This window comes from Eurosta solidaginis, chromosome 3 (genome assembly GCF_040869045.1).
Source record: "Eurosta solidaginis isolate ZX-2024a chromosome 3, ASM4086904v1, whole genome shotgun sequence".
Lineage (NCBI taxonomy): Eukaryota > Metazoa > Arthropoda > Insecta > Diptera > Tephritidae > Eurosta > Eurosta solidaginis.
In genome coordinates, this window is record NC_090321.1 from 135,441,796 (window position 1) to 135,467,762 (window position 25,967).

The 25,967-nt window shown below is 41.9% G+C and overlaps 1 protein-coding gene and 1 pseudogene across 22 annotated transcripts in view; both read left to right on the forward strand.

Annotated features, from left to right (window-relative positions):
• RyR (Ryanodine receptor) overlaps positions 1-25,967 on the forward strand; it is a 1,962,175-nt gene that overhangs the window by 61,200 nt on the left and 1,875,008 nt on the right. The gene's annotated exons all lie outside the window — the stretch shown is intronic.
• Positions 3-918, forward strand: LOC137246003 (nuclear pore complex protein Nup205-like; annotated as a pseudogene).

Genomic DNA, 25,967 nt, shown 5'->3' on the forward strand with positions numbered 1-25,967 from the left:
TTATGAACCAAAACCTAGCGCTGGGGCACCATATACTGTTGCGGATGCCAAAGGAAATCTCATTGTGTTTTTTGCCTTTTGATAATCGAAGAAGGTCAAAAGAACAAAGGTTGTTTCTAGACTTCATCTGACTGCAAATTGTCCAAACATATTGGTTGGTTTGAATAAAAATCCTTTGGATATTCATCCACGCAGCCAGAGCCCCGATCATCTGCTGAGTATTACGCAATTTGTAATTTTTTGCAGCTCTTTACCGAATTATTCTTAGGCTGCTGTAAATATACTCCATATGGTGTCTAATGCACCGAACATCTCTACCCAAATACTGGGTGTCTCTATTTCAAATAGCCATATGTAGGATGAGATTTGATAAGGGTTTGTAGACAGCTTAGATATAGAGGTAAGCCCAACATCGGCCACTTTGTACGCAAAGGCGAACGATTTAAGTATTTTACAAAGATATATTCAGAAATGAAAGCATCAAAAATAGAGCTACTATGGAATTGTATAACACAGCATCAGCCAAATATTGGGCTTCACGTTTTTGGATGTGACTGTCCAAACTATACTATAGAAAAACGAAAACTAAACATATCCGATTCAACTAATCACTGGCTTAAGTTCTTACTTATGTTGTTGGAAAATCACTTGGAGATAAAGAAAACGTCAAATAAATATGATGCTGAATTGGAACAATAATTCAACGAACGTGCTGGCTTCGGTATTTTACTGTGTTCTTCTGCCCGCACATCAAAAGGAATGTTGCGATATTTGCGTCCCTCGAATGATTTTATATACTGACCTCTTCAGGCGCTTCCATTTAAGCATGCAAAGCATTTGAACATCCCGTACCAGACAAATTATTTGCTGGGATGTACGGCAATAGATCTAGAATTAGCGAGTTTCCCTTACACATAAAGGTAAATTCAACAAACCTCTGAAATTTTGTTTATTTATGCTTCGTAAACAACTTTGTCATATGACATAAAACAGGAGCTTCTATTTGAAATGCTACTGAAACTTCTCCACAAATCAATATCAAAGCAACCCGTTTTTGAGGTACCCCTTTTAGCATCGGAAGTAATTTGTGGAACTATCGTTGTTTAAGGCAGTGGTTTTCCCGAAAACCAGGATGTTCAGGAATTGGAACAATGCAACATACCACTTTGAGAATATTGTTCGCGCAGGTTGAACATCTTGAGCTTAAAACGACTATTGGCATGGGTTGTTATAAGCAATGTTAACTCTCAAAAAAAAAAAAAAAAAGGGTTAGAATCAACTTGTATGAGGCAATGTTGGCCTGCCTTGGAATATTTAATTGACACTACAAATACAACACGCAATGGCAAACTTACATTTGTGTCCCGATTGAAAACGTACATTTATAGGGTCAACTTATGCAGGTGGTAACTGGACTGCTTTCTTCATTGGGAGACAAGTTAATTGAAATAATGAGCCGGGATTGCGTTGATGTATGTATGTAAAATGCTTTTGCCGTTTACGGTGTGGGCTATGGTACGTAATATATTTGGTTATGAGTTCTTTGAGTATATTGCTTTCAGTGGCAAGCGGAAAACCACTATCCAACATCTCATCAAGTAACTCGTAAACCACAACATAATTTTCCTTAATAAGAGTTTCGGAACAGTCACCAAAGTCCACAATGGCATCATCGACCATTTGATTGCATTGTACCTGAAAATATAAGAAAGAAATAATTGAAGAAAGAAATTACAAATAAATCTACTCTACTTACCGCTGCTATGCCGCCGTACAACCACGTGGAATTTTTCATTATGACATTTCTCATTCAGGAAATGCCTTTAATAACTAATCAACAGTGATGCCAACACCCATGGCCGCAATTAATGAGCACTTGACTCACCCTGCACCATTTTAGGCCAAAAAGCCAAATGCGCCAAATATTCTGGTATATCGTTAATAGCAAATAAGACGTTGCTATTCAATGAAATACCAATTCAGAACTTAGACCAACTCGTTGACGAATGAATGTATGAGGTGAACAATTAGTACAAGGGAAGGGGTGATAACCGATCTAACCACCAGTGTAATAATGTCCACACATTAATCCAGCAAAGTTTTGAACCTTGTTGGTGCCCGGCAAAAACGCTCTTGTCATTCCACGTCATTTGACTAGTCATTTTACGGTCATGGGTTGATTCATAGTCACATTTGCATGGACGTGGTAAAGTTTTGTGAACAAATTTTTTGTTGGTGGGAGCCCAGGGTGGTTTATAGTAAACATCACCACCATTAAACGCAAGGCTCTGTACTTTAAAATACACCCAAACAAACAACCCCAAATCTTGAGCTTTGTTTCTAAATTTTGTATACCTAAATTTGTATACCTAATTTTGTATACCTGGATTTGTATACCTAAGTTCGAAATTTGTACACCGGGTTCTGAAATTTGTATACCTGTTTCTAAATTTTGTATGCCTAAATTAGTATACCTGTTTCTAAATTTTGTATACCTCATTTCGTATACCGAAATTTGTATACCGGGTTCCGAAAAATTTTATAAGTCACAATTTTGAGGTAATCTCGTCACTCAGCCACAACCAGATATTTTTTTTTGAAAAATAATCGACACGTATATAATATGACTTAATGAGTTTAATTGCAGGCATCATGACCCGCTACGGCCAATTGCGCAAGGCATATGAAAAAAAGGCCAGCTATTTCAAGGTCCCATGCCATTTGTGTTCGGCTAGGCATCCGATTCGTTTATGCCCAGTCTACCGTTCAAAGACGCCTGAGGAACGGATGCGCGAAGCTCTTCTGGGCAATTATTGTGGCAATTTCCTCTCCATGGCGCATCGCACGGCTGGTTGCACAAGCAACGGGAGATGTCGGCGATGTGGCGAGAAACAGCACACCACCCTTCACGTGGATGAGCAAGCCAAAGCCTCGCGTGAGCCGTACAAGCCGTGGAGCGTACAGGTAGAGGAGGAAGAACGCGAGAACCTCGAAGGGGCGTTATCACTATACGCCCCCGATATTGAGGCGGAGGAGATGGAACGAGAAACCACGGAGAGGGACATCTATTCTCAACCGGCCAGCATGGTCCAAGAGAGATCGGAACCACTGCCCTTCCGACTCTCCGAAAGATCGGAACCACTGCCCTTCCGACTATCAGGGGGATCGGAACCACGGCTCTTCCGACCCCTGCTACAACATGAGCGCCAACAGTCGAACAAAACCCCTCACCGTCGTCACCGACAACGACAACGCCCCCAGCTGGCCAACAACAACGCAAATCGCCGTCGCGAAGCCATCGCTACTAGCCTGCCTCGCTCTACGTCGACCGCCGCCGATCCTCGAGGAGTTATTGCCACTCGCCAGCTAAGGACGCCGCTAACGTTCCGCAGTGGACGTACAGTGCTGGACCCCGTCGCTGGACCGGTACTGCGGCCCATGATCTCGCTTTCGCCGACCGCTATCGTCAAAATAGAAGCTGGAGGACGACTACATCTGGTGCGAGCATTGATCGATGCTTGTTCGCCGTTAACCGTCATATCGGCAGACTTGGTCCGGGATCTGCGGCTGGACGAAACTCGAGTGGGTAGCCAGACAGGCTGTGTGGTGCGTCTGCGGGGGAAGCACGGCGATAACAAACGCATTGCGACCCATGCCGTCGTCACACCACATTTCCACCGAGTGGCGCCTAGTTACAGCCTGGATCCAGCCATCGCGGCTATGTATACACACATCTGTCTCGCCGATCCAAATTCTACGTCGCGTCGCCAGTACGCCTAGTTCTCGGGGCAGACGTATATGCCGACATTATGCAAAGTCAAGTTCTGCCAGCGTCATTCGGCCCGCTCTTGGCGCAAAGCACAATCTTCGGCTTCGTGCTCTCTGGAGTATCCAGAGCCTAAAAGGTCGCAGATATAAATATCCAACAAAAAAAATTATTTTGAATTTGCCTTTAAATCATGAATTTTTTAATAAAGAATATTTTATACTTTGAACTCATGCGTACAGTCTGTCCATCCACAAATTTCTCATATTTCTCCCTCTAGATATTGTCTACTCTAGCAGCAGGGCAAGGCGAGGTTGCGTACCGCAAGGGGGCCGGCATGTTTAGGCCAGCAGGCTAACCCCAAAGGAAAATTAAGGGCCGGCCACCCTAATGCAATCTAATGCAAAACCGCTTATTTGTTACGGCCGTTAGCACTTTTACTAAAAGGAAAAGTGACGTTTCGTTAAGTTACCCCGTCAAAGGCCTGTTAGCTTTGGGGGTAAACGGAATGCGTGGAAAGGAAACTCTTTCACTTGGATTAAAACCGCAGCAGTTTACGCACGCTCGAACGTCTTGAAGCCGCAAGTTAAAACCGCATCAAACGTCACACCGCCAGAACGCAGAGTCCCTGGATATATTAAAGGTAATATTGTAGCAATTGCATGCTTGCACCTTTACACTCTCTTTCTGTTATTTTCCACTGCATATTTTGTGAAATAAAGAGTATTGAAATTTTAATATTAATCACTGCCTTTCTTTCCTAACCTCCATCGAGAGAAACTAGTCTGGAATCCGCCAGCTCAAGTTTTCAAAGTCTGTGCTCGTAACTGCTTGCGATGTTTCGTTTTTCTCTTCAATTTTCGTTGTCTCATCGCCGCCAAGATGAAAGACATACTCTTCCACGTTAATTCCTTGTAATTCCATTGCCTCTCGTAGTCGTGCCTAAAGTTCGAGTTTATTTCCGGTTGTATTCAATCCACGGCTCTCCAACTCCTTCTTCAGTTGTTGGATCTTCAATTCACTCAACTTTGCCATGTCCAAGTTGTATTCGCAATCTGCGGAATTTATTCAACAATTCCTCTTCTGACACCAATTGTATGGAATTTACGGAAACTCCGCTTACTTTACACCTTCTACTAACGTTCGAATCGCTAAATTGTTGAATAAATAACTCCAATATTCAATAATGCAAAAATGGTCTTATTGGACTACTTTGAAAGTACTTCACAATAACACTTAACTTCACAACCAATAGCGTGCTTAAATCTAACTGATTTTCTGACTACTCAGTTTACGCTCTTTTATACTCTCTGCTGCTTCATTCGCATATTTCTACTACAGTTTAGACGTTTCGCCTGCGGTACATATGTATCTCCTACTTAGCTATATACATGTATATTTGTAGTTTATTCTTTTCTCATAATCATATGCGTGTGTATGTGTAGCAACTTCGGCTGATGACTACAAGTGTGCGCGTAATATCTCTTTCTGCCTTATATATATGGGTGTAAATGATGATTGATGTGTTTATGTACACAGTGTGGCTCGCTTCAATGTGTTTGTGTTGGGAGTTTATTACTAGTGATGGTAATATTCGTATTTATACATGTATAAATACAAACATACCAAAAAAATAAACATTTGTTCTCGAATTTTGACGAAATGTTTAAAAGTTTTAACGAAAGATTATTTTTCAAAAGATGTATGCATTAACTTGGCAAAACGCAAAAATATGTACAGTGAAAACTCATACATACCCATAAATGTAATTCCGACCACGGTTGCCACACCACGTTTTCATGTGGGATCAAAATTTATCGAAAAAAGAACCTAATCTCAAAAAAAGAACCAAATTATTTTTTATTTTATTTGTATAAAAAGAGGTATACAAGAGTGTCGTATTCGCTGTGAAATATAAAACTTCGGATGTTTCCATGGGTTTCTATATAAAATTTTACTAGACATCGTGAAGACTTTGCTTTATTTCAAATTGCAAAGACTCAAACTGAATAAATAAAAATAAAATGTAGTGTGCATGGTATTATATTTTACCGTTTCTAGGATAAGTCTATGTCGTTCACCAACGTTAGGAACCTAATTTTGCTTACAAAGCTCTTAGTTCTAGCATTATGTTGTTGGTTGCAAGGAAATAAAACGTATAGCGCAGTTAAATTTTAGTAAGGAACGGTTCAAAAATATGCGCTCTGGTGTTGCCGAATTAATTGGAAAACTCACTAAAGCATAAATGAAACTAAGCAATTTTGTTAGTGCTATTTTTATTGATGCTTACTTTTTCTCTTTGTTCGATAACATAAAATTTTGCTGCTCGTCTCAGCTTAAGCGGTCGAAGTGGCGGGGTTAAACTCTAGTCAACTTTAACTTGAGTTTACTGAAAAACGCGGCCTAAATGTTTAATAACCGATCGAAATATCTAGCCATTATTATTATAATTATTATAAAACAAGAGTTTTTTTTTTGAAAATTGCTTGTTTCATCAACTATTAACCATGTGTTTGCCAATATTTCTTTTTAAATCCTCGCCTAAATTATTTCCTAGGTGAAATGTCACTCTGTTCTAGTACATTTTATTGACTGAGCAATTTTTTGTGGTGAGAAATCCATTGAAGTAAATTCAAAATTATATGTGGGTTAACGAATGTGCTGCGAATTTTTGGGCAGTTTCTGCCTCTTTCGTTAACTGGCGCTAACTCGCAAATCAAGGGATACCACCCGGTTCTCCACTTGGTCCTCCCATCGGAGTAGGAATTATTAGTGTATTTAATAATGAAATTACACTATTTTTTGTTCTTTTTCAAATTAATTTATAGCAGTAGTATAGAAACAAACCTCTGGTACCAAGGAGCATAACAATTTTTGTCTAAGATATTCCATTTTGTACGCAGAAATTTTTTCGGTAAATTCTGCCTTCTCTGCAATGCTAGCTTAGAAGCGAAACAGAGATGAACTCTTGTCATTAACGCTCTATAAATCTCTCACCGTACGTCTTATAATGTATGGATTGGAATCATGGACCGTGTCGAGAGACAATGGAATGGCGCAGTGTACGAGAGAAAAGTTCTGGCGACGATTTATGGTCCTCGCCGTGATGCCAACCGCTACATCGTGTTGTGGGAATGCACGAAAACGCTCCGACACAGACAGTATACCTATCGGCACCCTTATTTGAAAGCAGACGAATGGGAGACCTACAGTAAGAAGACTTGATCTCCCTGGGTGTCAGTTATGTTGAAACAGGGATGCTGACATGATTTGTTATGCAACGCTAAAACTGTCTAGGCGGTTGAGCTCTAATCGAAGTCACCAACGCAATGGTGCATAGTCATGGTGTATGGTTCTAAAAAAAGTACAAACTATTTTATTTTGTCTATGAATATGAGCCAGTGAAAGGAAATTTTATAAAAAATTACAATAAATATAAGTTCTGGCCATTTTGATTAATAAATATTGAATTGTACCTTCTATAACTGTAAGATTATCAAAACTTCGGAGGTTAAAAAAATCGAATGATTCTAGAAAAAAATCGATTCTTCATTCTTCGAAAAAAGATCGATTAAATCAATTAAAAATCGAATCGGAATCCAGCTCTAGCATACTTCAGGAAAACTGCAAGACATAAAATGATTTTATTATTATTAATAAATCAACGAGTTTCGAATACCCGACAATTTTTCTATTTTGTCTCTGAAAGTGGGTCGAAAACTGAGGATTTCTCGGGCAAATGATTCAGATATGTTTTTCTATGTAACTCAACAATTTCTAGAGGTTTTTTTTAATAGATCAGTGTCATATAAAACTTTTAAAGTGCAAAAAATGGAATTTGAAACAATTTCATTCCTGCGCGATTTCAGTTGGTTAATAGTGATGTCTAATACTCAATATAATATCTTCACTTTGAACAAACTTTCCGGATCTTGGAGACCCTCATCTTCGCAAAGCTCATCAAAATGGCGTTTTAAAGCAAAAACGACATCATAACGTTCTGCCCCTACTCATGTTATTGAAGTTGAAGACTCACTTTCTGTATTAGATATATATAAAACCTGATAAAATATCCCATCTTTTGATACTATGCCCAAAAAATTTATAAATTTATTGAATTTGTTGGTGTTTTGTAGCCCAATAAATTTTTTTATTAACAAAGAGAATGCATATTTGAAAAAATTTGAATAAAATATACAGTGTTGTGCAAAAGAAATTTTATTAAGAAACAAGCTCTATGCAAGAAGTTTTTGAAAATCTTTGTTTACAATATTAAAAATTGAAAGAGATGTCAGACCAATTAAACAACACGACCGTTCCATTCAATATACTTTATTCGATTGAATAACAAAATACACAAATTATATTGGCTATACGAATAGCATAGAAAGGTAATGTGGCTATTTGGTTTGCCCGTTATAATACAGGGATGTATAACTAACATAATCTGGCCAAACCAAATTTAAATTGAAATAAATTTAAACAATATTTACTAAATACATTATTGAAGTATCGGCAACATTTTTATCGGTAGGTATATATTTTATATCAATTTCTCTGTTGTTGTATTTCACTCTTATGTAATGAAATTTGATGTCTATATGGTTGCTTCGTTTGTGAACAGTTGTGTTCTTCACTGCGAATTGCGCACCTTGATTGTCCGAAAAAAATGTTGTAGCCGAGTCAGTAAAACTTGTATACCCAATCTCGTTAGGAAGGCTACGTATAAAGGATACTTCTTTTGACCCTTGGCACATGCCGATGTATTCGGCTTCCATCGAGCTCAAAGATACTACCCCAGTGGGAAAAAGTAATGCATAGTAATCGAAAAAATAATCATTAAAAGGGCAATTTACACATTCCAAAATGCATTTTTCCCCCACGGCGATGTCCTAGAAAAGTGTGGCATTCAATTTTGCATTTATATGTAAACGAAAGAAGTATGCATTATTTTTATTTAATTTTTATATTGATTTATTAATGTATACCGAATTATGCAGTTTATTATGCATAAACAAGGCTTTAATTTTTACATTCATTACACAAGTATTCATTTTTGGATGTATGAAAACAAAAGTAGAATTAAAATGGGTACTTAAATGAATTCATTTAACATATAATTAATTATGATTTTAAAATGTCTAATGTCTTATATAGGTAATTATGCATGAACAAAGTTTACATTTTTATATTCATATGTGACTATTGATAATTTAATGTATGAATATAAAGGAATATTGTAATCGGTATTTAAACTCATTTGTAAGATTAATAATCTATACATAATAAATACTTCATTTAACATATTATATATAAATAATGAATAACTATAAAAACATAATTCATTTTACAAATAACGGACAAGTGGAAAATGTTAGAAAACGTTCATTGATTCTTGATTCTTTCTGCCTCTCGTCAAATTGGTGCTTGTGGAAGCGCAGCTTAGCCTTTTTGATTGCCGACTTTATTTCTTTTGAATATTGTGACTGGTTGTAACCGTCTTTTTGAAGACAATCTAAAAAAAGTGTTATATATACATACATATGTGGTTAGTATAATATTATATTATATAGCATTCATAATGGAAAAAAACTTACCGTACAAAATGGAATTGAAATTTTCAAGATTTTTAAATGACTTCTTTCCTTTTATTCCCATATAGTTGAATAGTGTCAGCAATTTTGGTGTAATAAGCTTTGGTAAACCATTGTTCAACCCATTTTCTCGTAAAATTGAGTTAATCGTGGATTTCTGGAAGTAAATAATAAAACATATGTTTAGTTACTCGCGTAATTATAATTTATTTAATATAAAAAAATAATAAAAATAAATGTAAGGCGTGATAACCTCCGAAGAGATCTAAGGCCGAGCTTCTCTTCCAATTTGCGTCGTGCTCCTCTTGATTTTCCCTACAAATTGGCCGGACGGGACCTACATGTTTTTATGCCGACCCCGAACGGCATCTGCAAGGCAGATGAGTTTTCACTGATAGCTTTTCATGGCACAAATACACCCGGAGCGCTTGCCAAACACTGCCAAGGGGCGACCCCGCTTAGAAAAATTTTCTTCTAATTGAAAACCCTTATTTCTAAAATTTGATGTTGCTTTGCCCGGGGTGCGAACCCAGGGCATACGGTGTGATAGGCGGAGCACGCTACCATCACACCACGGTGGCCGCCATATTTATTAATATAGAACATATTTATTTAATATAGAACAATCAAATTAGGCATCTTACGTAGGTATCACCATTTTCTGCCATATTGCTGTCAATTTCGTACGTTCAATCGAATTAATAGGAAAATGAAGCGCTTTATTTTTAACTTTCCATAAAAGTTCCAGACTCACATTGGTTTTTGCTTGTTCTGTAATCAGTTTTCCAATATAACAATTGTTTTTGTTTTTATCGGCTTATTGATAAATCATTCAAGGTTCGAATCGAGCTCACGGCCAGAACAATAATTTTTTTTTCTAATGATAATTATTGTTATTTTTTAATTTTTCTAAATTTGAAAAATTTTATTTTGTTTTTGGAATAGTAAGTAGACAATTTTTTAGACAACCTGCCATAGCTGCGCAGATAGATCCATTTCGAAGGGTGCTAAGCCTTCATCATCAGTACGCTTTAGACATGCTGCGCTAACCATTTAGCTATACACCGGTGGTTTGTTTGACAGGCAAATTTGCTACTTCTATTCCTTTTTACCAACTATATTTATTCAGTGTTGCGCCATCTGGTGGAAATCACTGATAATGCTGGATTTTTGTTTATTGTCAATTACTTTGTTTGACATTCCCAAGTGCTCATGGTTTATTAACAATTGTTTTTGTTTTTATCGGCCTATTGATAAATCATTCAAGGTTCGAATCGAGCTCAAGGCCAGAACAATAATTTTTTTTTCTAATCATAATTATTGTTATTTTTTAATTTTTCTAAATTTGAAAAATTTTATTTTGTTTTTGGAATAGTAAGTAGTAATAGTAGTAATAGTAGTAATAGTAAATAGTAAAATTATTGTTCTGGCCTTGAGCTCGATTCGAAACCAATGCTCTTAAACCAATGCTTAACAAAATATCGTTAATTTTTCGTTCCACTCGCGACCGGCTTGCTTTAATCCATACAATGCCTTTCTAAGCTTGCACACCTTCCCAGGACTATTTTCGTCCTCAAACATTTCCGGCTGCTTCATAAACACTTCACCTTCTAAGTCGCCGTTTAGATAAGCATCACCAATGTCAATGTGGGGAACCAAGATATTTTGATGTGGAGCTAAACCCAAAATTAGCGCCCAATAGTGTAATAAAGCGCAAGTGGCGCGTACGTCTCGTTATAGTCGACCTTGAACTTCTGGCTACAACCTTGAGCAAATAGCCGTGCCTTATGTTTTTCAACAGTTCCGTCAGCTCTCTTTTTCGTGGTGAATACCCACCGATACCCAATTATATTTTTCGCCTATGGTTTAACCACCAACTCCCAGGTGCTGTTTTTATCAGTGACTCATATTCTTGTTGCATTGCCTGTCTCCATAATTTAGAACCACCATCCGACATAGCTTCCGCCACTGTAGCTGGATCACGCGCACAAGCCATTACTTGGTTTAGTACCTTCTGCGGTTCTGTTGCAAATATTTTCCGCGGCCTGCCGACTTAGCCGTCTCTCAAAATGTTTGGTCGCCCACGTTTGCGTTTAACACCAACATCTACTATTGAGCATTCATCACTGACCTCAGATTTTGACAACCCTGCTGCCCCGTTTGACCCGGTGGGTATATCGTCCACACAGCTATGGTTTCGTCACCAGTAGTTAAAACCGCTTTCAGAAAATCAAAGATATCTTCAAACTCCTCCGCTGTATCTGAAGGCGAGTTTTCAAAAAATATTACGTCACGCAAAATGATTATGGTTTTGTGGCTCTTGCAATACAACCTATATGCCTTCGACTGGTCAGAATATCCTACGAAAGGTTTCTTATTCAAACACACCGCGTTACAACCAAACACCTTCAAATGAAAACCATTCGGAGGAATTAAGCGGGGGTTGCCCTTACTGCTTTAAATATAAGAAAAACATTTATTGAAGCAATTTTTTTAAATTCATAATTTATAATAATTTTTTGGGAAAAATTTAAACAACGTGACATCAGGACGCACAAGGCGACAGCTGTTTCGATTACACCTTGCAAATCTCTTCAAAGCCGGGAGTGGGGTTTTTATTGAACCAGCACTCATACGGAGTTTTATGCTTTAATAGTTTAGTTGGAGAACTGAGAATATAGTTAGCGGTGTTAACAGCTTTCGTCAAAATATTTTGTGGTAGCTTCAATCCTACCAACATGCACCTGGCCATCTCCACTAACGTTCGGCTTGCGCGCTCAGAAACTCAATTTTTCTGCGGAGTGTAACTGACGGTGGTTTGCTGGCGAATGCCCCTTTTTCTCAAAAAATCTTTGAAGTCGTTGCTCAGGTACTCCCGCCCATTATCGCTGCGCAAAACATTTACCTTCATACCCGTTTGGTTTTCTGCTCTGGAAACAAAATCTTTAAATGCAGCTAACTCTTCCTATTTATTTTTCAAAAAATATGTCCATACATAATCAAGCTCACAGAGGAATAATCTATCTATATATATAAAAGTCAAATTCTGTGTGTGTGTGTTTATGTTCGCTATGGAAACGTATTTCCCACACCTCAATCATCACCAAATTTTGGTTATAGGTTCCTTCGATCAACGGGAAGGTTTTAGGCTAAAAAAAATTTCGATATATAAAAGGGGCGTGGCACCTCCCACACAAATGAAATCTTTGGTACTGCATAACTATGAAGGTATACATGCCAGAACATTAAAATTCAGTAAGGTGTTATATGAGGTCAATCCCTAACACCACCAAGAAAATGTGGAATTGGGAAGAAGGGGCGTGGCACAGCCCATACAAATGGAATATTTCATACTGCATATCTCTGGATGTAGTAATGGTATAATAATGAAAATTGGTAAGGAGCTATACGACGTTAAGTCCCAACACCTAACAAAATAACGTAAGATTCATTCCATCTCGGGCGTTACAACGTACGCCGGGTAAAGCTAGTCCAATATATAATTACAATAATTAATAATAATAATCTAATCTAATATCTAATATATATTATAAATGGGAAAGTTTGGATGTTAAGATGTTTGGATGTTTGGATGTTTGGATGTTTGGATGTTTGGATGTTTGTCCAGAAGTTTGTCTTTGTGACTCAATAACGCAAGAACGGCTGGACCGATTTGGATGAAATTTTGCACACATATAGCCAATAGTCTAGAAGGATCTACTAGCTATATATTTTTCAAAAGGGGCGTGGTCCCCGCCCCCTAGGAACAGTTATAATTTAATTATTATATTTTTTCGTCTTTGCGACTGAATCACGCCAGAATGGCTACACGGATTTTGATGAAATTTGGGACACAGACAGTAGTCTACTAGCGAAATTTTTTTCGAGCATGGAAAGAGAGGTGAGGGTCCCACGACCCCTTCGAGAAATTATTTTTCATAATTTTTACACATTATAACTTTACGTATACTGGCCTTCACCAATATCACAGACTCAAGGGGTCAAATAAGTCGAGGGCTTACAAAGTAAGCAGTGACACCCTCCGCCCGCCCCCTTTTATCACCCCCTCTGGTGTAAAATCCATAAATTGTTATAACTCAATCTAAATTTTCTCCTAAATCAATATTTTTTGGTATCTGGTACATACAGAACGAGATCTAGACAATTTTGGAGGAACGATCAGTGGTCCTCTCCTCTACTTCCGCCATCCGCCCTCCATCAATTGTTTTTATTAGCACGCTTTTATTAGCTTTTCCTATCTAACTTTTTATTCGCTCCAATGCGCCTGCTGCGTTATTAACATGGTTTTATAATTAGCTTCACCTTATTTGTAATCCCGTAAGGGTCATATCGAGACCCTTCCGGGATCATTTCTGGATGGTTTTCGGGATCGGTCCGGGATTACGCCGGGGTAATTTCGGGACTTTTTCGGGACTATTTCGGGATCATTTTGGGACCCTTCCGGGATCATTTCTGTATAGTTTACGGGATCCGTCCGGGATCTCGTCGGGGTCATTTGGGGACTTTTTCGGGATCATTTTGGGGCTCATCCGGCATCATCTCTGGATGGTTTTCGGGATCCGTCCGTGATCCCGTCGGGGTCATTTCGGGACTTTTTCGCGACTAATACGGGATCATTTGGGAACCCTTTCGGCATCATTTCTGGATGGTTTTCGGGATCCGTCCGGGATCCCGTCGGGGTCATTTCGGGACTTTTTCGCGACTAATACGGGATCATTTGGGAACTCTTTCGGCATCATTTCTGGATGGTTTTCGGGATCCGTTCGGGATCCCATTAGGGTAATTTCGGGACTATTAGGGGATCATTTGGGAACCTTTACGGCATCATTTCTGGATAATTTTCGGGATCCGTCCGGGATGCCGACGAGGTCATTCCGGGCCTATTTCGGGATCATTTGGGATACCTACCGGCATCATTTCTGGATGGTTTTTGGGATTCGTCCGGGATCCCGTCTTGGTCCTTTCGGGACTTTTTTTCGACTAATACGGGATCATTTGCGGACCCTTTCGGCATCATTTCTGGATAGTTGTCGGGATCCCGTCACGGCCATTTCGGGACTATTAGGGGATCATTTGAGGACCTTTCCGGCATCATTTCTGTATTGTTTTCGGAATCCTTTCGGGATCCCGTCAGGGTCATTTTGGGACTTTTTCGGGGCTAATACGGGATCATTTGGGGATCCTCTAGGGGTCGTTTCGTGACTTTTTCTGTTTTATTTCGGGATCATTTGGGGACCCTTCCGGCATAATTTCTTGATGGTTTGCCGGATCCATCAGGGTCATTTCGGGACCATTTTGGGATCATTTGGGGACCCTTCCGAGATCATTTCTGGATCCGTCCGGGATGCCGTAGGAGCCATTTCGGGATTTTTTGTTACTTTTCCGGGATCATTTCTGGATCTGTGCGGGATCCCATCTGGGTCATTTCCGGACTATTTCGGGATCATTTTGGGATCCTTCCGGAATCATTTCTGTATGGTTTTCGCGATCCGTCGTTGATTCCCTCGGAGCCATTTCGGAACCTTTTCTGGAGTATGTCGGGGTCTTTTGGGGACTTTTTCGGGATCACTTGGGGCTCTTCCGGCATCATTTCTGGATGGTTTTCGGGATCCGTGCGGGATCTCGTCGGGGTCATTTGGGAACTTTTTCGGGATCATTTGGGGGCTCTTCCGGCATCATTTCTGGATGGTTTTCGGGATCCGTCCGGGATATCGTCGGGGTCATTTGGGGACTTTTTCGGGATCATTTGGGGGCTCTTCCGGCATCATTTCTGGATGGTTTTCGGGATCCGTCCGGGATCCCATCAGGGTAATTTTGGGACTATTAGGGGATCATTTGTGGACCTTTCCGGCATCATTTCTGGATAATTTTCGGTATCCGTCCGGGATGCCGACGAGGTCATTTCGGGATTATTTCGGGATCATTTGGGATACCTACCGGATCATTTCTGGATGGTTTTTGGGATTCGTCCGGGATCCCGTCGGGGTCATTTCGGGACTTTTTCTCGACTAATACGGGATCATTTGCGGACCCTTCCGGCATAATTTCTGGATAGTTGTCGGGATCTTTTCGGGATCCCGTCACGGTCATTTCGGAACTATTAGGGGATCATTTGAGGAACTTTTCGGCATCATTTCTGGATTGTTTTTGGAATCCTTTCGGGATCCCGTCAGGGTCATTTCGGGGCTTTTTCGGTATCATTTAAGGATGGCTTTCAGGATTCGTCCGGGAACCCGTCAGGGTAATTTCTGGACTTTTCCGAGACTATTTCGGGATCATTTTGGGACCTTCCCAAGATCATTTCTGGATGGATTTCGGGATTTGTCCGGGATGCCCTCAGGGTCATTTTGGGACTATTAGTTGAGCATTTGAGGACCGTTCCGGCATCACTTCTGGATGGTTTTCGGTATCCGTTCAGATTCCCGTCGGAATAATTGCGGGACTTTTTCGGGATCATTGGGGTCCCTTCCGACATCATTTCTGGATGGTTTTTGGGATTCGTCCGGCATCCTTTCGGGGTCATTTCGGGCCTTTTTCTCGACTAATACGGGATCATTTGCGGGCCCTTTCGGTATCATTTCTGGATAGTTGTCGGGATCCGTTCGGGATCCCGTCAGGGTCTTTTCGGAACTATTGGGAGATCATTTGAGGACCTTTCCGGCATCATTTCTGGTTAGTATTCGGGATCCTTTCCGGGTCCCATCAGGGTCATTTCGGGACTTTCGGCATCATTTAAGATTGGTTTTCAGGATTCGTCCGGGATCCGTCAGGGTAATTTCTTGACTTTTCCCAGACTATTTCGGGATAATTTTGGGACCCTCCCAAGATCATTTCTGGCTGGATTTCGGGGTCTGTCCGGGATGCCGTCAGGGTCATTTTGGGACTATTAGGTGATCATTTGAGGACCTTTTCGGCATCACTTCTGGATGGTTTTCGGTATCCGCTCAGGATCCCGTCGGAATTATTGCGGGACTTTTTCGGGATCATTTGGTGTCCCTTCCGGCATCATTTCTGGCTGGTTTTTGGGATTCGTCCGGCATCCCGTCGGGTTCATTTCGGGACTTTTTCTCGACTAATACGGGATCATTTGGGGGCCCTTTCGGCATCATTTCTAGATAGTTGTCGGGATCCGTACGGGATCCCGTCAGGGTCTTTTCGGAACTATTAGGTGATCATTTGAGGACATTTCCGGCATCATTTCTGGATAGTTTTCGGGATCCTTTCGGGGTCCAGTCAGGGCCATTTCGGGACTTTTTCGGGATCATTTAGAGATGGCTTTCAGGATTCGTCCGGGAACCCGTCAGGGTAATTTCTGAACTTTTCCGAGACTATTTCGGGATACTTTTGGGACCTTCCCAAGATCATTTCTGGATGGATTTTGGGATCAGTCCGGGATGCCGTCAGGGTCATTCTGGTATTAGGTGATCATTTGAGGACCTTTCCGGCATCACTTCTGGATGGTTATCGGTATCTGATCAGGATCCCCTCGGAATCATTGCGGGACTTTTTCGGGATCATTTGTGGTCCCTCCCAAGATCATTTCTGGATGGATTGCGGGATCTGTCCGGGATCCCGTCAGGGTCATTTAGGGGTGCGTTCGAGATCCCGTCAGGGTCATTTCGGGACTTCTTCGGGAATATATCGGGATCATTTCTGGATGGTTTATGGGATCCGTCCATGACCCCTTAAGGGTCATTTCGGGACTATTAGGTGATCATTTGAGGACCTTTCCGGCATCACTTCTGGATGATTTTCGGTATCCGTTCGGGATCCCGTCGGAATCAATGCGGGACTCTTACGGAATCATTTGGGATTCCTTCCGGCATCATTTCTGGATGGTTTTCGGGATTTGTCCGGGATCCCGTCGGTGTTATTTCGGGACCTTTTCGGGGCTAATACGGGATCATTTGGGGATCCTCTAGGGGTCGTTTCGTGACTTTTTCTGTATTATTTCGGGATCATTTTGGGACCCTTTCGGCATAATTTCTTGATGGTTTGCCGGATCCATCAGGGTCATTTCGGGACCATTTTGGGATAATTTGGGGACCCTTCCGAGATCATTTCTGGATCCGTCCGGGATGCCGTAGGAGCCATTTCGGGATTTTTTGTTACTTTTCCGGGATAGTTTTTGCACCCTTCCGGGATCATTTCTGGATCTGTGCGGGATCCCATCTGGGTCAATTCCGGACTATTTCGGGATCATTTTGGAATCCTTCCGGAATCATTTCTGTATGGTTTTCGCGATCCATCGTGGATCCCCTCGGAGCCATTTCGGAACTTTTTCTGGAGTTAGTCGGGATAATTTAGGGACCCTTCCTGGATATTTTCTGGATGGTTTCTGAGATCCGTCCGGGAGCCCGTCAGGGTAATTTCGGAACTTTTTCGGGACTATTTCGGGATCAATTTGGTACCCTTCAGGCATCATTTCTGTGTGGTTATCTGGATAAGTCTAGAATCGTGTCGTTGTCATTTCGGGTTTTTTGGGACTACTTCGGGAACTTTTGGAAACACTTCCGGGGCGTTTCTGGATGGTTTTCGGGATCCGTCTGCGATAGCGTCGGGGTCATTTCGTGGCTTTTTCTGGATAATTTCGTTATCATTTTGGGATCCTCTCAGGTTATCAGCTCATAAAGTTCTTTTTTTTACTCAATTACAAAAATAAAATGCATTAGACAGAAAAAAAATTTTAAACAGATAACTTTATAAGCAGGCTAACGCGAATAGCCCATATATTTAAAATTTTCCTTGCGGACGGGGCCGCGGGTAAAGGCTAGTATGTTATAAATGGGAAAGTTTGGCTGTTTGTATGTTTGTCCAGACGTTTGTCTTTGTGACTCAATCACGCAAGAACGGCTGAACCGATTTGGATGAAATTTGGCACGCATATAGCCAATAGTTTAGAAGGATCTACTAGCCATATTTTTTTGAAAAGGGGGGAAGTCCCCGCCCCCTAGGAACAGTTATAATTTAATTATTGTATTTTTTCGTCTTTGAGACTGAATCACGCCAGAACGGCTACACGTATTTTGATGAAATTTGGGACACAGACAATTGTCTACTAGCGAAATTTTTTTCGATCATGGACCACGACCCCTTCCAACAATTACTTTTTAATAATTTTGACACATTATAACTTTACGTTTACTGGCCTTCATCAATATCACAGACTCAAGGGGTCAAATAAGTCGAGGGCTTACAAAGTGAGCAGTGACACCCTCCGCCCCTCCCCCTTCTAGACACCCTCTGGTGTTAAATTTTTAGATTGTTATAATTCAATATAAATTTTCTCCTAAATCAACAGTTTTTGGTATCTGGCACATACAGATCGAGATCAAAACAATTTTGGAAAAACGAGCAGTGGTCCTCTCCTTCTCCTCCCGCCATCCGCCATCCATCCTCCTTCAATTGTTTTTATTAGCACTTTTATTAGCTTTACCTGTATGTTTCTTTGTAACTCTTCATTCGCCTCAACGCGCTTGCTGCCTTATTAACATGGTTTTATAATCAGCTTAAAGTTATTTGTAATCCCGTTAGGGCCATATCGAGGACCTTCCGGGACCATTTCCGGATGGTTTTCGGGATCCCGCCGGGGTCATTTCGGAACTTTTTCGGGACTACTTCGGGATCATTTTGGGACCCTTCCGGGATCATTTCTGTATAGATTTCGGGATCCGTCCGGCATCCCGTCGGGGTTATTTTGGGACTTTTTTGGGATCATTTGGGGTCCCTTCGGGCCTCCGGGATCCCGTCAGGGTCATTTGGGACTATTAGGGGATTATTTGGTGTTCCGGGATCCCCTCAGGGTAATTTGGGAACTATTAGGGGATCATTTGGGGCCTTTCCGGCATCATTTCTGGAGAGTTTTCGGGATCCGTTCGGAATTCCGACGGGGTCATTTCGGGACTTTTTCGGGACTATTTCGGTATAATTTGGGGTATTTTCCGGCATCATTTCTAGATGGTTTTCGGGATCGTTTCGGGAATTTTTCTCGACTAATACGGGATCATTTGGGGACCCTTTTGGAATCATTTCTGGATGGTTTTCGGGATCCGTCCGGGATCCCGTCGGGGTAATTTCGAGACTTTCTCTCGACTGATTCGAGGTCACTTGGGAACCCTTTCGGCATCATTTCTGGATGGTTTTCGGGATCCGTCCGGGATCCCGTCAGGGTCATTTCAGGACTTTTTCGGGATCAATTGGGGTACATTCCGGGATCATTTCTAGATGGTTTTCGGGATCCTTCCGCGATCTCGTCGGGGTAATTTCGGGACTATTTGGGGACCTTTCCGACATCATTTCTGGATGGTTTTAGGGATACGTCCGGGAACACGACGGGGTCATTTCGGCATCATTTAGGAACCCTTTTGGCACCATTTCTGGATGGTTTTCGTTATCCGTCCGGGATTCCATCAGGGTCATTTTAGGACTATTGGGGAATCATTTGGGGACCTTTCCAGCATCATTTCTGGACAGTTTTCGGGATCCCTCTGGGATCCCGTTGGGGTCGTTTCGGGACTATTTCGGGATAATTTGAGGTACCTACCGGGATCATTTCTGCATGGCCTTCGGCATCCCATCGGGGTCATTTCGTGACTTTTTCGGGATCATTTGGGGTCCATTCCGGCATAATTTCTGGATGGATTTCGGGATCTTTCCGGGATCCCGTCAATGGTCTTTTAAGGATCCGTTCGAGATCCCGTCAGGGTCATTTCGGGACTCCTTCGGGACTATTTCGGTATCATTTGGCGACCCTTTAGGGGTAATTTCATGACTTCTTCTGTGTTATTTGGGGATCATTTGGGGACCCTTCCGGCATCACTTCTTGATGATTTGCCGGATCCATCAGGGTCATTTCGGGACCATTTTGGGATCATTTGGGGACCCTTCCGAGATCATTTCTGGATCCGTCCGGGATACCGTAGGAGTTATTTCGGGATTTTGTTGTTACTTTTTCGGGATAGTTTTAGGACACTTCCGCGATCATTTCTGGATCCGTGCGGGATCCCATCGGGTTCATTTCGGGACTATTTCGGGATTACTTTGTGACCCTTCCGGAATCATTTCTGTATGGTTTTCGCGACCCGTCGTGGCTCCCCTCGGGGTCATTTCGGAACTTTTTCTGGACTATGTTGGGATAATTTAGGGACCATTCCGGAAATTTCTGTATGGTTTTTGAGATCCGTCCAGCAGCCCGTCAGGGTCATTTCGGAACTTTTTGTGGACTGTTTCGGAATTATTTTGATACACTTCAGGGATCATTTCTGTGCGGTTCTCTGGATAAGTCTAGAATCGTGTCGTTGTCATGTCGGGTTTTTTAGGACTATTCCCGGAACTTTTGGAGACCCTTCCGGGGCATTTCTGGGTAGTTTTCGGGATCCGTACCCGATAGCATCGGGGTCATTTCGTGGCTTTTTCTGGATAATTTCGGGATCATTTGGGGATCTTATCAGGTTATCAGCTCATTTACTTCTTTTTTTACTCAGTTAAAAAATAAAATGCATTAGACAGAAAAAAAATTTTAAACATAACTTGATAAACAGGTTAACGTGAATAACCCGTATATTTCATTTTTTCCTTGCGGACGGGGCCGCGGGTAAAGGCTAGTATATATTATAAATGGGAAACTTTGGATGTTTGTCCAGACGTTTGTCTTTGTGACTCAATCACGCAAGAACGGCTGGACGGATTTGGATGAAATTTGGCACACATATAGCCAATAGTCTAGACGGATCTACTAGCTATATTTTTTTGAAAAGGGGGCGGTATCCGCCCCCTAGGAACAGTTATAATTTAATTATTGTATTTTTTCGTCTTTGTGATTGAAACACGCCAGAACGGCTAAACGGATTTGGATGAAATTTGGGACACAGACAATAGTCTACTGGCGAAATTTTTTTCGAACATGGAAAGGGGGGTGGGGTTCCCACGACCCCTTCGAACAATTAATTTTTAATAATTTTTACACATTATAACTTTACGTATACGGGTCTTCACCAATATTACAGACTCAATGGGTCAAATAAGTCGAGGGCTTACAAAGTAAGCAGTGACATCCTCCGGCCCCTCCCCCTCCCTTCTCACCTCCTGCGGTGTGAAGTCTATAAATTGTTGTAACTCAATATAAATTTTCTCCAAAATCAATAGTTTTCGGTATCTGGCATATACAGACCGAGATTTAAACAATTTTGGAAAAACGATCAGTGGTCCTCTTCTTCTCCTCCCGCCATCCGCCCTCCTTCAATTGTTTTTATTAGCACGCTTTTATTAGCTTTACCTGTATGTTTCTATGTAACTCTTCATTCGCCTGCTGGCTTATTAACATGGTTTTATAATTAGCTTCACCTTATTTGTAATCCCGTTAGGGTAATATCGAAACCCTTGCGGGATCATTTCTGGATGGTTTTCGGTATCCCGCCGGGATCCCATCGGAGTAATTTCGGGATTATTACGGGACATTTCGGGGTCATTTTGGGTCCCTTCCGTAATCATTTCTGGATGGTTTTCGGAATCCGTCCGGGATCCCTTCGGGCCCATTTTGGGGCTATTTCGGGATCATTTGGGGTATCTTACGTCATCATTTCTGGATGGTTTTCGGGATCCCATCGGGGTCATTTCGTGACTTTTTCTCGACTAATACGAGATAATTTGGGGACCCTTTCGCCATCATTTCTGGATGTTTTCTGTATCCGTCCGGGATCCCATCGTGGTCATTTCAGGACTTTTTCGGGATCATTTGGGGTCCCTTCCGGCATCATTTTCGGATCCGGGACGGGACGGTGGGGGTCATTTCAGGACTTTTTCGGAATTGTTTGGGGTACCTTCCTTCATCATTTCTATATGGTTTTGGGGATCCCGTTGGGGTCATTTCGGGACTTTTCGCGACTAAACACGGGATCATTTGGGGACCCTTTCGGCATCATTTCTGGATGGTTTTCAGGATCCGTCGGGATCCCGTCAGCGTCATTTCGGTACTATTAGGCGGTCATTTGGGGACATTCGGCATCATTTCTGGACATTTTTCGGGATCCGTCCGGGATCCCATCGGGTCACTTCAGGCCTATTTCGAGATCATTTGGGGTAACTTCCGGCATCATTTCTAGATGGTTTTCGGTATCCGTTCGGGATCCCGTCGGGGTCATTTCGGAAATTGTTTGGGTCTAATACGGGATCATTTGGGGAGTCTTTCGGCATTATTTCTGGATGGTTTTCGGGATACATCCGGGATCCCGTCGAGATCATTTCGGGACTTTTCGGGGCTAATACGGGATCATTGGGACCCTTCGGCATCACTTCTGGATGGATTTCGGGATCTGTACGGGAACCCATCAGGGTAATTTCGGGACGTTTCCGGGACTACTTTGGATCATTTGGGGAACCTCTAGGGGTCGTTTCATGACTTTTTCTGTATTATTTCGGGATCATTTGGGGACCCTTCCGGCGTCAATTCTTGATGTTTGCCGGATCCATCAGGGTCATTTCGGGACCATGTCGGGATCATTCCGAAGTCATTTCTGGATCCGTCCGGGATGCCGTAGGAGTCCTTTCGAAATTTTTTTTGTTACTTTTTCGGGATAGTTTTGGGACCCTTCGGGATCATTTCAGGGATCCGTACGGGATCCCATCGGGGTAATTTTCCGGACTATTTCCGGACTTTGGGGCTCTTCCGCAATAATTTCTGTATGGTTTTTGCGATCCGTCGTGGATCCCCTTGAGGTCATTTCGGAACTTTTGCTGGACTATGTCGGGATAATTTAGGACCCTTTCTGGATGGTTTTGGAGATCCGTCCGGGAGCCCGTCAGGGTCATTTCGGAACTTTTTCGGGACTATTTCGGGATCATTTTGGTACCCTTCAGGGATCATTTCTGTGTGGTTCTGTGGATAAGTCTAGAATCGTGTCGTTGTCAATTTCTGGTTTTTTTGGGACTATTCGGGAACTTTTGGAGACCCTTACGGGGCATTTTCTGGATGGTTTTCGGGATCCGTCAGCGATAGCGTCGGGGTCATTTCGTAGCTTCTTCTGGATAAATTTCGGATCATTTGGAGATCCTATTAGGTTATCAGCTCATTTAGTTCTTTTTTTACTCAATTACAAAAATAAAAAATTTTTTTTTAAAAAGATAACTTGATAAGCAGGCTAACGTGAGTAGCCCATATATTTAATTTTCTCCTTGCGGACGGGGCCGCGGATAAAAGGCTAGTATATTATAATTGGGAAAGCTTGGATGTTTGGATGTCAGACGTTTGTCTTTGTGCCTCAATCACGTAAGAACGGCTGTACAGATTTGGATGAAATTTGGCGCATCTAGACGGATCTATTAGCTATATATTTTTCAAAAAGGGGGGGAGGGGGCGGCGATCCCGCCCCCTAGGAACAGTTATAATTTAATATTATATTTTTTCGTATTTGTGACTGAATCACACAAGAACGGCTACACGGATTTTGATGAAATTTGGGACACAGACAATAGTCTAACTAGCGAAATTTTTTTCGAACATTGAAAGGGAAGTGGGGTCCCACGACCCCTTCGAAAAATTAGTTTTTAATAATTTTTACACATTATAACTTTACCTTACTTTTACAACCCAATAGGTCAAATAAGTTGAGGGCTTACAAAATGAGCAGTGACACCTCCGTCCCCTCTACACCCTTCTTTTCCCTCTGGTGTATAAATCTATAAATAGTTATAACTCAATATAAATGTTCTCCTAAATCAATAATTTTTGGTATCTGGCTCAGACAGATCGAGATCTAAACAATTTTGGAAAAACGATCGGTGGTGCTCTCCGTCTCCTCCCGCCATCCGCCCTCCTTCAATTGTTTTTATTAGCACGCTTTTATTAGCTTTACCTGTATGTTTCTATGCAACTCTTCATTCGCCTGCTGGCTTATTAACATGTTTTATAATTAGCTTCACCTTATTTGTAATCCCGTTAGGGTAATATCGGAATCTTCCCGGGATCATTTCTGGATGGTTTTCGGGATCCGTCTGGGATCCCGTCGGGGTTATTTTGGGACATTTGCTGGACTATTCCGCGATCATTTCGGGACTATTTCGCAATCATTTGGGGACCCTTCCGGAATCATTTCTGGATGGTTTTCGGAATCCGTCCGTGATATCGTCGGTGTCATTTCGGGTACTTTTTGGGGATTATTTCGGGATCATTTGGGGACCCTTTCAGCATCATTTCTGGATGGTTTTCGGAATCCCATCAGGGTCATTTCGGGACTATTAAGGGATCATTTGGGGACTTTTCCGGCATCATTTCTGGATAGTTTTCGTGATCTGTCCGTGATCCCGACGGGGTCATTTCGAGACTATTTCGGGAGCATTTGGGGTATTTTCCGGCATAATTTCTAGATGGTTTTCGGGATCCGTACGGGATCCCGTCGGGGTCATTTCGGGACTATTAGGGGGATCATTTTAGTACCTTTCCGGCATAATTTCTGGATAGTTTCGGGAACCCATCGGGGTAATTTCGGAACTTTTTCGGGATCATTTGAGGTATTTTCTGGCATTATTTCTAGATGGTTTTCGGGACCCGTCCGGAATCCCGTGAGGGCCATTCCGCCACTATTATGGGACCATTTGGGGACCCTTCCGGCATCATTCCTCATGGTTTTCGTGATTCCTCCGGAATCCCGTAGTGGTCATTTCAGGACTTTTTCTGGATCATTTGGGGTACTTTCCGACATCATTTCTAGATGGTTTTGGGGATCCGTCCGGGATCCCGTAGGGGTCATTTCGGGACTTTTTCGCGACTAATACGGGATCATTTGGGGACCCTTTCGACATCATTTCTGTATCATTTTCGGGATCCGTCCGGATCCCATCAGTGTCATTTCGGGGACTAATATGGGGACCTTTCCGGCATCATTTCTGGATAGTTTTCGGGATCCGTGCGGGTTCCCGTCTTGGTCATTTCAGGATCATTTGGGTACCTTCCGGCATCATTTCTAGATGGTTTTGGGGATCCGTCCGGAATCCTGTCAGGGTCATTTCGGGACTATTAGGGGTTCATTTGAGGACCTTTCCGGCATCAATTCTGGATAGTTTCGGGAACCCCATCGGGGGTAATTTCGGAACTTTTTCGGATCATTTGAGGTATTTTCCGGCATTATTTCTAGATGGTTTTCGGGACCCTTCCGGGGTCCCGTGAGGGCCATTTCGGGGCTCTTATGGATCATTTGGGGACCTTTCCGGCATCATTTCCTGATAGTTTTCGTGATTCGTCCGATATCCCGTAGGGGTCATTTCAGGACTTTTTCGGGATCATTTGGGGTACTTTCCGGCATCATTTCTATATGGTTTTGAGGATCTGTACGGGATCCCGTAGGGGTAACTTCGGACTTTTTCGCGACTAATACGGATCATTTGGGGACCCTTTCGGCATCATTTCTGGATGGTTTTCGGGATCCGTCCGGGATCCCATCAGGGTCATTTCGGGACTATTAGGGGATCATTTAGGGACCTTTCCGGCATCATTTCTGATAGTTTTCGGGATCTGTCCGGGATCCCGATGGGCTCATTTCGGGACTTTTTGGGGACTATTTCGGAATCATTTGGGATATTTTCGGCTTCAATTC